Source organism: Ranitomeya variabilis, chromosome 7 (genome assembly GCF_051348905.1).
Source record: "Ranitomeya variabilis isolate aRanVar5 chromosome 7, aRanVar5.hap1, whole genome shotgun sequence".
Classification (NCBI taxonomy): domain Eukaryota; kingdom Metazoa; phylum Chordata; class Amphibia; order Anura; family Dendrobatidae; genus Ranitomeya; species Ranitomeya variabilis.
The window spans coordinates 188,212,963-188,227,489 of record NC_135238.1 but is presented as its reverse complement, the minus strand read 5'-3'; positions in this window follow the sequence as shown (position 1 = coordinate 188,227,489).

Here is a 14,527-nt window from a genome sequence, read left to right as displayed (position 1 = left end):
AATGACTTTTATAATACTTATTGTATTGTACCCAATAATACCTTATTAATATTTCTTTTTTATTAAAATGTGTGAAAAAGAGGTATTGATGAAATGTGATGATGTAATCTGTATCAAAAACACATTTCCCCCTTTAATGTCAAAAAATATTATTTTATGAAAAAAATGAATTTGAAAAAACCAAAATTAAAAATAATTAATTTTAGAACTGTCATATCAGCTTGTGCCATATATTTGTTTGAAAATGGGTATCCATTTATGTAATTAAAAAAAACACTGAATATAAAAAAATTATAATTTAACCATATTGATGTGTAATTGCACTTATTCACTATTTACTAAATCAAGAAATAATAATTACTAAAGAAATATAGAAATATGTTGAATAAATAATATTTCAATATATATCTTAACATTTGTAATTTAACTGAATCTTATTTTCATACACACAAGGTTTTTTTTTTTTTTTTCTCTCAACATACCATAAATCATGAGGCCTCTTTCATACTGCACGTACGACGCTCCACGCTCCTTACGTTACACTTCATTCTTGCGTTAAATGCACTTAGCAAATGCTCATCTGTCATATGTCACTCAAACTATGATTCACATATAAGTTGACAATACATATTTCACATATAAACAACATGTATATTAACCCAAAATATTGTGTCCTAATTATCAATCAATGCGCATTGTAATCTATTAATTTTAGTATTCTAATATTTATTTGAATATTCCCCAAATATTATTCTCTAACACTATCTAACTTAACACTATGTTCTAACCTATAGATAGGACTCTTCCATATGAAATGTGTGCATTTGTTGTACAGTTATATTTAGTACAGGTCTGCCACTGAATCCGTTTGAATGCAAAAGCTGAGGAACTTCTAAAGTTTCTTCTTACAGCTTTAAGTTGAAACAAGAGAGTGACCTGTCACACCATGCAATGAAGGAGAAAAACTACATTATTTCCATGCAAAGGAAAACAAACAAGTTTTTAGTTTATTAGTTATATATTATTTTTTTATAAGTGTTAAATATATACAATCATGCAGTTATTATAGCTTCCTGTGTGAATAAAACATAAATTCATGTAAAAAGGTTTTTTGTTCAATTCCTGTTTTTGAAATGAAAGCTCTAAGGAAAAATAAAAGATAAAGGTTAATTTCATATTTATTCAGAAACAAAATAATTTAGATATGTTATACATATGCATCTATTTAATATATGTAATTAATGTAATTCTAAGTATTATTACTGGAATAAATTCTAATTATTTCACTATACATATAAAAATACAGTTAATATAGTCTGTACTTATACAAATATGCTACAGTATTTACTGTATACTATATTAATATATATAAAATATATTGTATAAAATAATTACATATTAATAAATAATACATTGTATAACTCCCCTACACCTCATATAATTGATTACATTTTTAGCCAATTCCTAACCCAAAATTTACCTCTCTGTTGATAATTTGTTGGACAGCACTATTTAATAAAATCATCTTTAAACTTATGAACTGAGATAATGGAGTGTTCAGTTGAGCAGGCCCGGGGATACTCACCACTTGTTTCTGTCTGTCAATTTCCGCCATTTTTACAGGGAGATCTGACCCTTCAGCTTTTAACCCTTTCAGTGCAACTTCAGTGGAAGACTCATAGGGTTTGTAGCAAGTATGTAATTTTCTTCGTTCTTCATAGATTTGATTTTGGGTCAGTTTTGGAGATTTTGATTTTGGCTTCTGATAAGATATAATTCTGTCTGATTTAAAAACCTTAGTATGATTTGTTTTCCTTTCAAGATTCTCATGTTTTCTAAAAAATTCAATGGACTGTGCACATTCATATAATGAACCTTTTTGTGAAGCAATATCACGAGATACAGGATTTAGGAATCGAAATTTGTTCACAAAACAATTTATCATTGATTTTTTACTGGAATTAGTACTGATCATCCTGTAAACCCTTTCAAAAATGGACATGAATGTAAAAGTACATTCTTTCTGGCCAATCCTCAATTTTAGAAGAATATCAAGATCTGGATAATTTTCTTTTAGTCCACAAAATATCAAAATTTTTAATCTTTCTACATCAGTCATTTCTTCATGGAATTCTTCATTCTGCATTTTTAGTGAGAATTTCCTGGAGAAACTTACTGGAAGCCAAATTTTAAATAATTTATTTTTCTCCTGATTAGTCAGATCATACTTATCGGCAAAACTTTCAAATATCTCTGAATTTCTGCACACATCGATTTTGTCATCATATGCAGGAATGATTTTACATAATTTTAACAAGGTCTTCCTAGATTTAGTTTGGAGTTGGGCCTCTGAGTCGTCTTCTATTTTTAGTGGCCCTTGTATATCATCTTTGTCAGTTGTCATGTCTCCTACGTGTCCTCCATCTTGTTTTTCATCATGAGGCACAAAGTCAAGAGTGGCCGCCATTACAGACACGTGCGTCACATCTTCATCTTCCTTACTCTTTACATTACACTCAATTTTGGGGACATCATTAATTTCCTTTTCCTTAGAAATTCTTTCTACACAATCTTTTTTGGACTTCTCTGTAACAAACTCATGAAACACATTAACCATATGTAATATATTTTTCAGTTGCTCTTTTTCTTTTTTTCTAGATACTAGCTTAGAATCTAACTTCAAATTCGCTATTCTGCATTCCGCATATAACGAGAACCAAAATATTTCTACACTAGATCTATACAAACTTACAAATTCTCTCTGACTTGATTTAGCATATGAATCAATCAAATCCATTTGTCCTACCTTGAAATCTCAGCTTGTAGATCTTTTGCTGGGCTCCAAACTTCACTTGACCACGGCTATTTTTAGCACGTCTATTTTCAACACGTCCGGCACTTGTAGTACTCCTACTACTTGTCAATTCAACTAACACCTGTTAGTTTCTGTTACGTTTACAAAGTCATAGGTTCTTCTTGTGAGATCTTTGTGACTTGAAGTTTTGAAGTGAAATTTCTGAATACTTGCACAAAATCTTGCAAACTCTTCTGTCTTCCCCCCGTGTGCAAAAATGAAGGAAATTCACGAAAAAAATAGCACAAAAATCAAAACTGGCTGGCTTCGGCAATGTTAAATATGCCTATTCTGCACATTCATTTAAATCAGGACTTAACCAGGTGCATTATTCTTAAAAGAAAAATGTCGTCATATTCACATAAAAAGTATAGTGGTTTATTGATTGTCCATAGAAAAATCACTTTGAAGCAAAAACATAAAACAGATGAAAATAGTTACGAACGGATTGTCCATGTGTAGAGATCAACATTAGTTACCCCTCTTTCCCAAGTCCTGAATGGAAGCCATCGGTCTGTGTGTCTGAAGTTTGAAGGTCATCATGGCTGCAGCTACCAGCTGTTGTTCCTTCCTTCTCGGACATCCATGGAGAGAATGAGGTGAAGATGGGAGGTGACAGTCCCACGTGACAAAAGACCCCCACACCCTCCTAAGAGACACTTATATATCTCTTCTCTACAGATCACATGTTGCCCTGTATATGGAGTGGACTTATGCTCTGAGCTCCTATATACATAAATAGCTTTTGTAACGTCAGCATGAAACAATATGCTCTGTATTGCATCAAGACCAAGAATATGTCAATTAATTAATATTTAACAGGTTGGGATTAGGGTTGGGATTAGGGGTAGGGTTAGGATTAGAGAGAGAATTGGGGGTTTCCACTGTTTAGGCAAATCAGGGGCTCTCCAAACGCGACATGGCGTCCGATCTCCATTCCAGCCAATTCTGCGTTGAAAAAGTAAAACAGTGCTCCTTCCCTTCCGAGCTCTCCCGTGCGCCCAAACAGGGATTTACCCCAACATTTGGGGTATCAGCGTACAAATTGGACAACAACTTTTTTGGTCCAATTTCTTTGTTACCCTTGGCAAAATAAAAATTTGGGGGGCTAAAAAACCCTTTTTGTGGGAAAAAAAAGATTTTTTTGTTTTCACGGCTCTGCGTTATAAACTGTAGTGAAACACTTAGGGGTTCAAAGTTCTCTCAACACATCTAGATAAGTTCCTTTGGGGTCTAGTTTCCAATATGGGGTCACTTGTGGGGGGTTTCTACTGTTTAGGTACATTAGGGGCTCTGCAAATGCAATGTGATGCCTGCAGACCAATTCATCTAACTCTGCATTCCAAATGGTGTGCATTCCCTTCCGAGCTCTGCCATGCGCCCAAATGGTGGTTTCCCCCCACATATAGGGTATCAGCGTACTCAGGACAAATTGGACAACAGCTTTTGGGGACCAATTTCTCCTGTTACCCTGTGAAAATAAAAAATTGCGGGCTAAAAATAATTTTTGAAGAAAAAAAAGATTTTTTTATTTTCACGGCTCTGCGTTATAAACTTCTGTGAAGCATTTGGGGGTAAAAAGTGCTCACCACACATCTAGATAAGATCCATGGGGGTCTAGTTTCCAAAATGAGTTCATTTGTGGGGGGGTTTCTACTGTTTAGGTACATCAGGGGCTCTACAAATGCAACGTGACACCCGCAGACTATTCCATCAAAGTCTGCCTTTCAAAATGTCACTACTTCCCTTCCGAGCCCCGACTTGTGCCCAAACAGTGGTTCCCCCCCACATATGGGGTATCAGTGTACTCAGGACAAACTAGACAATAACTTTTGGGGTCTAATTTATCCTGTCACTCTTGTGAAAATAAAAAATTGCTTGCTAAAAATTAATTTTTGAGGAAAGAAAAATGATTTTTTATTTTCACAGCTCTGCGTTATAAACTTCTGTGAAGCACTTGGGGGTTTAAAGGGCTCACCACACATCTAGATTAGTTCCATGTGAGGTCTAGTTTAAAAAATGGGGTCAATTGTGGGGGAGCTCCAATGTTTAGGCACACAGGGGCTCTCCAAAGGCCACATGGTGTCCGCTAACGATTGGAGCTAATTTTTCATTCAAAAAGTCAAATGGCGCTCCTTCCCTTCCGAGCCCTGCTGTGTGCCCAAACAGTGGTTTACCCCCACATGTGAGGTATCAGTATACTCAGGAGAAATTGCGCAATAAATTTCAGGATTCATTTTATCCTGTTGCCCATGTGAAAATGAAAAGATTGAGGCTAAAAGAATTTTTTTGTGAAAAAAAAGTACTTTTTCATTTTTACGGATCAATTTGTGAAGCACCTGGGGGTTCAAAGTGCTCACTATGCATCTAGATAAGCTCCTTGGGGGGTCTAGTTTCCAAAATGGGGACACTTGTGGGGGAGCTCCAATATTTAGGCACATAGGGTCTCTCCAAACGCGACATGGTGTCCGCTAATGATTGGAGCTAATTTTTCATTGAAAAAGTCAAATGGCGCTCCTTCTCTTCCGAGCCCTGTCGTGCACCCAAAAAGTGGTTCCTCCCCACATATGGGGTATCGGCGTACTCAGGACAAGTTGTACAATAAATTTTGGGGTCCACTTTCTCGTTTCACCCTTGGTAAAATAAAAAAAATGTTGAAAAAAGTTCATTTTTATGGCTAAAAATTATATGTTCATTTTTTCCTTCCATGTTGCTTCTGCTGCTGTGAAACACCTGAAGGGTTCATAAACTTCTTGAATGTGATTCTGAGCACCTTGAGGGGTGCAGTTTTAGAATGGTGTCACTTTTTGGTATTTTCAGCTATATAGACCCCTCAAACTGACTTCAAATGTGAGGTGGTCCCTAAAAAAAATGGTTTTGTAAATTTCGTTGTAAAAATGAGAAATCGCTAGTCAAATTTTAACCCTTATAACTTCCTAGCAAAAAAAAATTTTGTTTCCAAAATTGTGCTGATGTAAAGTAGACATGTGGGAAATGTTATTTATTAACTATTTTGTGTCACATAACTCTCTCGTTTTACAGAATAAAAATTCAAAATTTGAAAATTGCGAAATTTTCAAAATTTTTGCCAAATTTCCATTTTTTTCACAAATAAACGCAAAAATTATCGACCTACATTTACCACTAACATAAAGCCCAATATGTCTCGAAAAAACAATCTCAGAATCGCTAGGATCCGTTGAAGCGTTCCTGAGTTATTACCTCATAAAGGGACACTGGTCAGAATTGCAAAAAACGGCCAGGTCATTAAGGTCAAAATAGGCTGAGTCATGAAGGGGTTAAAGAGAGAACCCTTAATTAGGTAAGATTAGACAAGTGGTGTTTTATGGACCCCATATGCATGTGAGATCAAAAGACTGGTGGTGCCGCCTCTCCACATCATGTGCAATCCCCCTTTAACCCCCCTCTCCACATCATCATGTGCAGTCTGTTGTGAACTATACTTCTTGGCTCCCTCTTGTGGTCACTAGTGGTATGGCACTTGGATTGTCTTTCCCCAGGTTGGTACTCACCTGGTTCGTTAGGCCATGGGTGTTGCTATTTAAACTTACTGGATTCTCAGTCCAGTGCCTGGCATCATTGTAATCAGTTCATTTCTGTTTGCTCCTGTCTACAGGTCCTGGTTCTTTGCAAGATAAGCTAAGTCCTGCTTTCTTATTTTTGTTTATTTGCATTGTTCTTATTTTTGTCCAGCTTGTACAAAATGTTATTCCTGATATCGCTGGAAGCTCTAGGGGGCTGATATTCTCCCCCCTCACCATTAGTCGGTTCGGGGGTTCTTGGATATTCAGCGTGGATATTTTGTAGGGTTTTTTGCTGACCGTATAAGTCATCTTACTATCTTCTGCTATTAGTCAGTGGGCCTCTCTTTGCTAAAATCTAGTTCATTCTTACGTTTGTCTTTTCTTCTTACCTCACCGTTATTATTTGTTGGGGGCTTGTATTATAACTTTGGGGTCTTTTCTCTTGAGGCAAGAGAGGTCTTATTTTCCCTGAAAGGGTTAGTTAGTTCTCCGGCTGGCGCGAGACGTCTAGAATCAACGTAGGTACGTTCCCCGGCTACTGTTAGTTGTTTGTGCTAGGATCAGGTATACGGTCAGCCTAGTTACCACTTCCCTATGAGCTGGTTTTTGTGTTTGCAGACTTTGCTGAAACCTCTGAGATCCTCTGCCATTGGGATCATAACAGCAGTCCCCCTTTAACCCCCTCTCCACATCATCATGTGCAGTCCCCCTTTAACCCCCCTCTCCACATCATCATGTGCAGTCCCCCTTTAACCCCCCTCCCTACATCATCACGTGCAGTCCCCCTTTAACCCCCTCCCTTCATCATCATGTGCAGTCCCCCCTTAACTCCCTCTCCACATCATCATGTGCAGTCCCCCTTTAACCCCCCATCATGTGCAGTCCCTCGTTAACCCCTCGTCATCATGTGCAATCCCCCTTTAACCCCCTCCTCACATCATCATGTGCAGTCCCCCTTTAACCCCCCACATCATCATGTGCAGTACAAGTTACCCCATGTCATCATTTGCAGTTCCTTATAACCTTCCACTTCATGTGCAGTCCTCCTTTAACCCACACCCCAGATCATGTGCAGTCCCTCTTTAACCCCCCACATCATCATATGCAGTCCCCCTTTAACTCCCACATCATCATGTGCAGTCCCTTTTAACCCCCTGTTATGAATTCCATTCTCGGACTCCCTCCTGTGGTCATGAATGGTACTTTGGTGAGTTCTGTCCTTGGACTCCCTCTAGTGGCTTTGAGTGGTACTGCTGGTCCTTGAGGTTGGCTTGCTCAGCTGCCCTCGTTTATTGCTATGCTGGCTTTCCTATTTAACTCCACTCAGATCGTTACTTCATGCCAGCTGTCAATGTCTCAGTATTGGTTCAGATCTCTCTTGGACTTCTCAGATGACCTGTCTACTCCAGCAGAAGCTAAGTTCCTGCTAGTTCATTTGTTGTTATTGCTTCCTCAATACATTTCTTAGTACTGCTATTTCTAGTCCAGCTTGCTATCATGATATTTCCTTGCTAGCTGGAAGCTTTGGGGGTGCAGAGTTGCACCTCCACACCGTGAGTCGGTGTGGAGGTCCTTTTGCATACTCTGCGTGTTTTTTTTTGCTGACAGCATAGTTCCCTTTTCTATCCTCTGACTATTTAGTGAAGTCTGGACTCCTTTGCTAAAACCTGTTGTGAATTCCGTTCTCGGGCTCCCTCCTGTGGTCGTGAGTGGTACTGTGTGAGTTTTGTTCTTGGGCTCCCTCTGGTGGCTTTTAGTCATACGGCTGGTCTGTAGCTGGGCTCCAGCTGCCTCGTTTCCTGCTATTCAGGTTTCCTATTTAATTCCACCTGGACCTTTACTTGTTGCCTGCTGTCGTTGTATTCAGTACTGGTTCTGATCTCTCTTGGACTTCCCTTGTGACCTGTCTCCTTCTGAGAAGCTAAGTCTTGCTAGTTCTTGTTTGCTCATCATTTCCTTGAAAATGTTTCTCAGTATATGATGAGTTCAGTCCAGCTGGCATATATGTGGTTTTCTCGCTTGCTGGTAGCTCTGGGGTGCAGAGTTGCGCCCCTCACATCGTGAGTCGGTGTGGGGGTTCTTGTACTCTCTGCGTGGATATTTTTGATAGTGTTTTATACTGACCGCACAGATTCCTTGCTATCCTCTGACTATTTAGTGTTTAGCGGGCCTCCTTTGCTTAAACCTGTTTTCATTTCTGCGTTTGTATTTTCCCCTTAACTCACCGTTATTATTTGTGGGGGGCTGTCTAAACTTTGGGGTTATTTCTCTGAGGCAAGTGAGGCTTTGCTTTCTCTCTAGGGGTAGCTAGTTTCTCAGGCTGTGAAGAGGCGTCTAGGATTTTAGGTACGCTCCACGGCTGCCTATAGTGTGTGCAGATAGGATCAGGGTTGCGGTCAGTAAAGCTCCCACATCCCCAGAGCTTGTCCTAAGATTCTGTCTACTTAGCTAATCAGTTTTTGTGATCCTAACCACCAGGATCATAACAGTACAGCAGGCCAATAAAGTGTTAATGCATCGCAAAAGCGGGATAAGAAAAGTCCTGAGTTCATTTTTTTTCTCTGCAGTGTGTCTAGCCTCTCTCCTCCCCTTAATATCTGGGTGGTTCTGAATTCAGCTGCAGACATGGACATTCAGAGTCTGTCCTCTAGTGTGGATCATCTCACTGCAAGGGTACAAAGCATTCAGGATTATGTGGTTCACAGTCCTATGTCAGAGCCTAAAATACCTATTCCTGAGTTGTTCTCTGGAGATAGATCTAGGTTTTTGAATTTCAAAAATAATTGCAAATTATTCCTTTCTTTGAGACCTCGTTCCTCTGGTGACCCTGTTCAGCAAGTTAAAATTATTATTTCCTTGTTACGTGGTGACCCTCAAGATTGGGCATTCTCCCTGACGCCAGGAGATCCTGCATTACTAAATGTGGATGCGTTTTTTCTGGCGCTTGGGTTGCTTTATGAGGAACCTAATCTAGTAGACCAGGCAGAAAAGGTTTTGCTGGCTCTCTCTCAGGGTCAGGATGAAGCAGAGGTTTACTGTCAGAAGTTTAGGAAATGGTCTGTGCTCACTCAATGGAATGAGTGTGCCTTGGCAGCGATTTTCAGAAAGGGTCTTTCTGAAGCTCTTAAGGATGTTATGGTGGGGTTCCCCACGCCTGCGGGTCTGAATGAGTCAATGGCTTTGGCCATTCAGATTGATCGGCGTTTGCGGGAGCGCAAACCTGTGCACCATCTGGCGGTATTTTCTGAGCAGAAGCCTGAGTCTATGCAATGTGACAGGATTCTGACCAGAATTGTACGGCAAAATCATAGACGTCAGAATGGGTTGTGCTTTTACTGTGGTGATTCTGCTCATGTTATCTCAGATTGCTCTAAGCGCACAAAAAGGTTCGCTAAGTCTGTCACCATTGGTACTGTACAGCCTAAATTCATTTTGTCTGTTACTTTGATTTGCTCTCTGTCATCCTACTCAGTTATGGCTTTTGTGGATTCAGGTGCTGCCCTGAATCTGATGGATTTGTCATTTGCCAGGCGCTGTGGTTTTATCTTGGAGCCTTTGCAGTTCCCTATTCCATTAAAGGGAATTGATGCTACGCCATTGGCCAAGAATAAGCCTCAGTACTTGACTCAAGTGACCATGTGTATGACTCCTGCACATCAGGAGGTGATTCGCTTTCTTGTGTTACATAATTTCCATGAAGTTGTCGTGTTGGGTCTGCCATGGCTGCAGGCTCATAATCCAGTCCTGGATTGGAAAGCAATGTCTGTGTCAAGTTGGGGTTGCCAGGGAATTCATGGCGATGCTCCTTTGGTGTCAATTGCTTCTTCTACTCCTTCTGAAGTCCCTGAAGTTTTGTCGGACTACCAGGATGTATTTGATGAGCCCAAATCCAGTGCCCTACCTCCTCATAGGGATTGTGATTGTGCTATAAATTTGATTCCTGGTAGTAAGTTCCCTAAGGGACGACTTTTTAATTTATCTGTACCAGAACATGCCGCTATGCGGAGTTATATAAAGGAGTCTTTGGAGAAAGGGTATATTCGCCCGTCCTCATCCCCTTTGGGTGCGGGATTCTTTTTTGTGGCCAAGAAGGATGGTTCTCTGAGACCCTGTATAGATTATCGCCTTCTAAATAAAATCACGGTCAAATTTCAGTATCCTTTGCCATTGTTGTCCGATCTGTTTGCTCGGATTAGGGGGGCTAGTTGGTTCACCAAGATAGATCTTCGAGGAGCGTATAATCTTGTGCGTATAAAGCAGGGCGATGAATGGAAAACAGCATTTAATACGCCCGAAGGCCATTTTGAGTACTTGGTGATGCCTTTTGGGCTTTCTAATGCCCCTTCCGTGTTTCAGTCCTTTATGCACGACATCTTCCGAGAATATCTGGATAGATTTACGATTGTGTACCTGGATGATATTTTGGTCTTTTCTGATGATTGGGAATCTCATGTGAAGCAGGTCAGGATGGTATTTCAGGTCCTGCGTGCCAATGCTTTGTTTGTGAAGGGTTCTAAAAGTCTCTTCGGAGTCCAGAAGGTTTCCTTTTTGGGCTTTATTTTTTCTCCTTCTACTATTGAGATGGATCCAGTCAAGGTCCAGGCTATTTATGACTGGACTCAACGTACATCGGTGAAGAGTCTTCAGAAGTTCTTGGGTTTTGCTAATTTTTACCGTCGCTTCATCACTAATTTTTCTAGTGTGGTTAAGCCTTTGACGGATTTGACCAAGAAGGGTTCTGGTGTTACGAATTGGTCTCCTGCGGCCATGGAGGCCTTTCAGGAGCTGAAGTGTCGGTTTTCTTCGGCTCCTGTCTTGCGTCAGCCGGATGTCTCTCTTTCCTTCCAGGTCGAGGTTGATGCTTCTGAGATTGGAGCAGGGGCTGTCCTGTCGCAGAGAAGCTCTGATGGCTCTGCGATGAGGCCATGTGCTTTCTTTTCAAGAAAGTTTTCGCCTGCCGAGCGGAATTATGATGTTGGTAATCGGGAGTTGTTGGCAATGAAGTGGGCATTTGAGGAGTGGCGACATTGGCTTGAGGGAGCCAAGCATCGTGTGGTGGTCTTGACTGATCACAAGAATTTGACTTATCTCGAGTCTGCCAAACGGTTGAATCCTAGACAGGCTCGATGGTCGCTGTTTTTCTCCCGTTTCGATTTCGTGGTTTCATACCTTCCGGGTTCAAAGAACGTGAAGGCGGATGCCCTTTCTAGGAGTTTTGTGCCTGACTCTCCTGGAGTTTCAGAGCCGGCTGGTATCCTCAGAGAGGGGGTGATTTTGTCTGCCATCTCCCCTGATTTGCGACGGGTGCTGCAGGAATTTTAGGCCAATAGACCTGACCGTTGTCCACCGGAGAGACTGCTTGTCCCGGATGGATGGACCAGTAGAGTTATTTCCGAGGTTCATTCTTCGGTGTTGGCGGGTCATCCTGGGATTTTTGGTACCAGGGATTTGGTGGCTAGATCCTTTTGGTGGCCTTCCTTGTCGCGGAATGTGCGTTCCTTTGTGCAGTCCTGTGGGATTTGTGCTCGGGCCAAGCCTTGCTGTTCTCGTGCCAGTGGATTGCTTTTGCCTTTGCCTGTCCCGAAGAGGCCCTGGACGCATATTTCCATGGATTTTATTTTGGATCTTCCAGTCTCTCAGAGAATGTCTGTCATCTGGGTGGTTTGTGATCGTTTTTCTAAAATGGTCCATTTGGTGCCCTTGCCTAAGTTGCCTTCCTCCTCCGATTTGGTTCCGCTGTTTTTTCAGAATGTGGTTCAATTGCATGGCATTCCTGAGAACATTGTGTCTGACAGAGGATCCCAGTTTGTGTCCAGATTTTGGCGGTCCTTTTGTGCTAATATGGGCATTGATTTATCTTTTTCGTCGGCCTTCCATCCTCAGACGAATGGCCAAACCGAACAAACTAATCAGACCTTGGAAACTTATCTGAGATGTTTTGTTTCTGCTGATCAGGATGATTGGGTGACTTTTTTGCCATTGGCTGAGTTCGCCCTCAATGATCGGGCTAGTTCTGCTACTTTGGTTTCGTCTTTTTTTTGTAATTCTGGTTTTCATCCTCGTTTTTCCTCAGGTCAGGTTGAGCCTTCTGACTGTCCTGGGGTGGATTCTGTGGTGGATAGGTTGCAACAGATTTGGAACAATGTAGTGGACAATTTGGCGTTGTCACAAGAGAAGGCTCAGCGCTTTGCCAACCGCCGTCGCTGTGTGGGTCCCTGACTTTGTGTGGGGGATTTGGTGTGGTTGTCTTCTCGTTATGTTCCTATGAAGGTTTCCTCTCCTAAGTTCAAACTTCGTTTCATCGGTCCTTATAAGATTTTGGAAATCCTCAACCCTGTGTCATTTCGTTTGGCCCTTCCAGCTTCTTTTGCCATCCATAATGTGTTCTGTCATGTTCTCAATGGCAAGAGAACATAGCATCAGCATATATAGGAACTAGCTCTTGGAAGATGGGAACTGAACTGACCATGAACTAAACCTACCGCACAACTAGCAGTGGCCGGGTAGCATTCCTACTTTTTAACCCTAGATGCCCAGCACCAGCCGGAGGACTAAATAATGCTAGCAGAGGAAAATATTAGTCCTAGCTCACCTCTAGAGAAATACCCCGAAAGGAGACAGAGGCCCCCCACATGTATTGGCGGTGAATTAAGATGAAATAACAAACGCAGCATGAAAATAGGTTTAGCAAATTTGAGGTCCACTTACTAGATAGCAGAAGACAGAAAGGACACTTTCATGGTCAGCTGAAAACCCTATCAAAACACCATCCAGAAATTACTTTAAGACTCTGGCATTAACTCATAACACCAGAGTGGCAATTCCTGTTCACAAGAGCTTTCCAGACACAGTAACGAAACTACAGCTGTGAACTGGAACAAAAATGCAAAAACAAACATGGACAAAAGTCCAACTTATCTAGTAGTTGTCTAGGAGCAGGAACAAGCACAGAGAGGCTTCTGATAACATTGTTGACCGGCAAGCAACTAACAGAGAAGCAAGGTTATATAGCGACTCCCACATCTTGATGGGAACAGGTGAACAGAGAAGATGATGACACAAGTTCAATTCCACCAGTAGCCACCGGGGGAGCCCAGAATCCAAATTCACAACAGTACCCCCCCCTCAAGGAGGGGGCACCGAACCCTCACCAGAACTACCAGGGCGATCAGGATGGGCCCTATGAAAGGCACGAACCAGATCGGAGGCATGAACATCAGAGGCAGTCACCCAAGAATTATCCTCCTGGCCGTATCCCTTCCACTTGACCAGATACTGGAGTCTCCGTCTGGAAACACGGGAGTCTAAGATTTTCTCCACAACGTACTCCAACTCACCCTCAACCAACACCGGAGCAGGAGGCTCAACGGAAGGCACAACCGGTACCTCATACCTGCGCAATAATGACCGATGAAAAACGTTATGAATAGAAAAGGATGCAGGAAGGTCCAAACGGAAGGAAACAGGGTTAAGAATCTCCAATATCTTGTACGGGCCGATGAACCGAGGCTTAAACTTAGGAGAAGAGACCCTCATAGGGACAAAACGAGAAGACAACCACACCAAATCCCCAACACAAAGCCGAGGACCAACACGACGGCGGCGGTTGGCAAAAAGCTGAGTCTTCTCCTGGGACAACTTCAAATTGTCCACCACCTGCCCCCAAATCTGATGCAACCTCTCCACCACAGCATCTACTCCAGGACAATCCGAAGATTCCACCTGACCGGAGGAAAATCGAGGATGAAACCCCGAATTACAGAAAAACGGGGACACCAAGGTGGCAGAGCTGGCCCGATTATTGAGGGCGAACTCCGCCAATGGCAAAAAAGCAACCCAATCATCCTGGTCAGCAGACACAAAACACCTCAGATATGTCTCCAGGGTCTGATTAGTCCGCTCGGTCTGGCCATTAGTCTGAGGATGGAAAGCAGACGAAAAAGACAAATCTATGCCCATCCTAGCACAGAATGCCCGCCAAAATCTAGACACAAATTGGGTTCCTCTGTCAGAAACGATATTCTCAGGAATACCATGCAAACGAACAACATTTTGAAAAAACAGAGGAACCAACTCGGAAGAAGAAGGCAACTTGGGCAGGGGGACCAAATGGACCATCTTAGAGAAA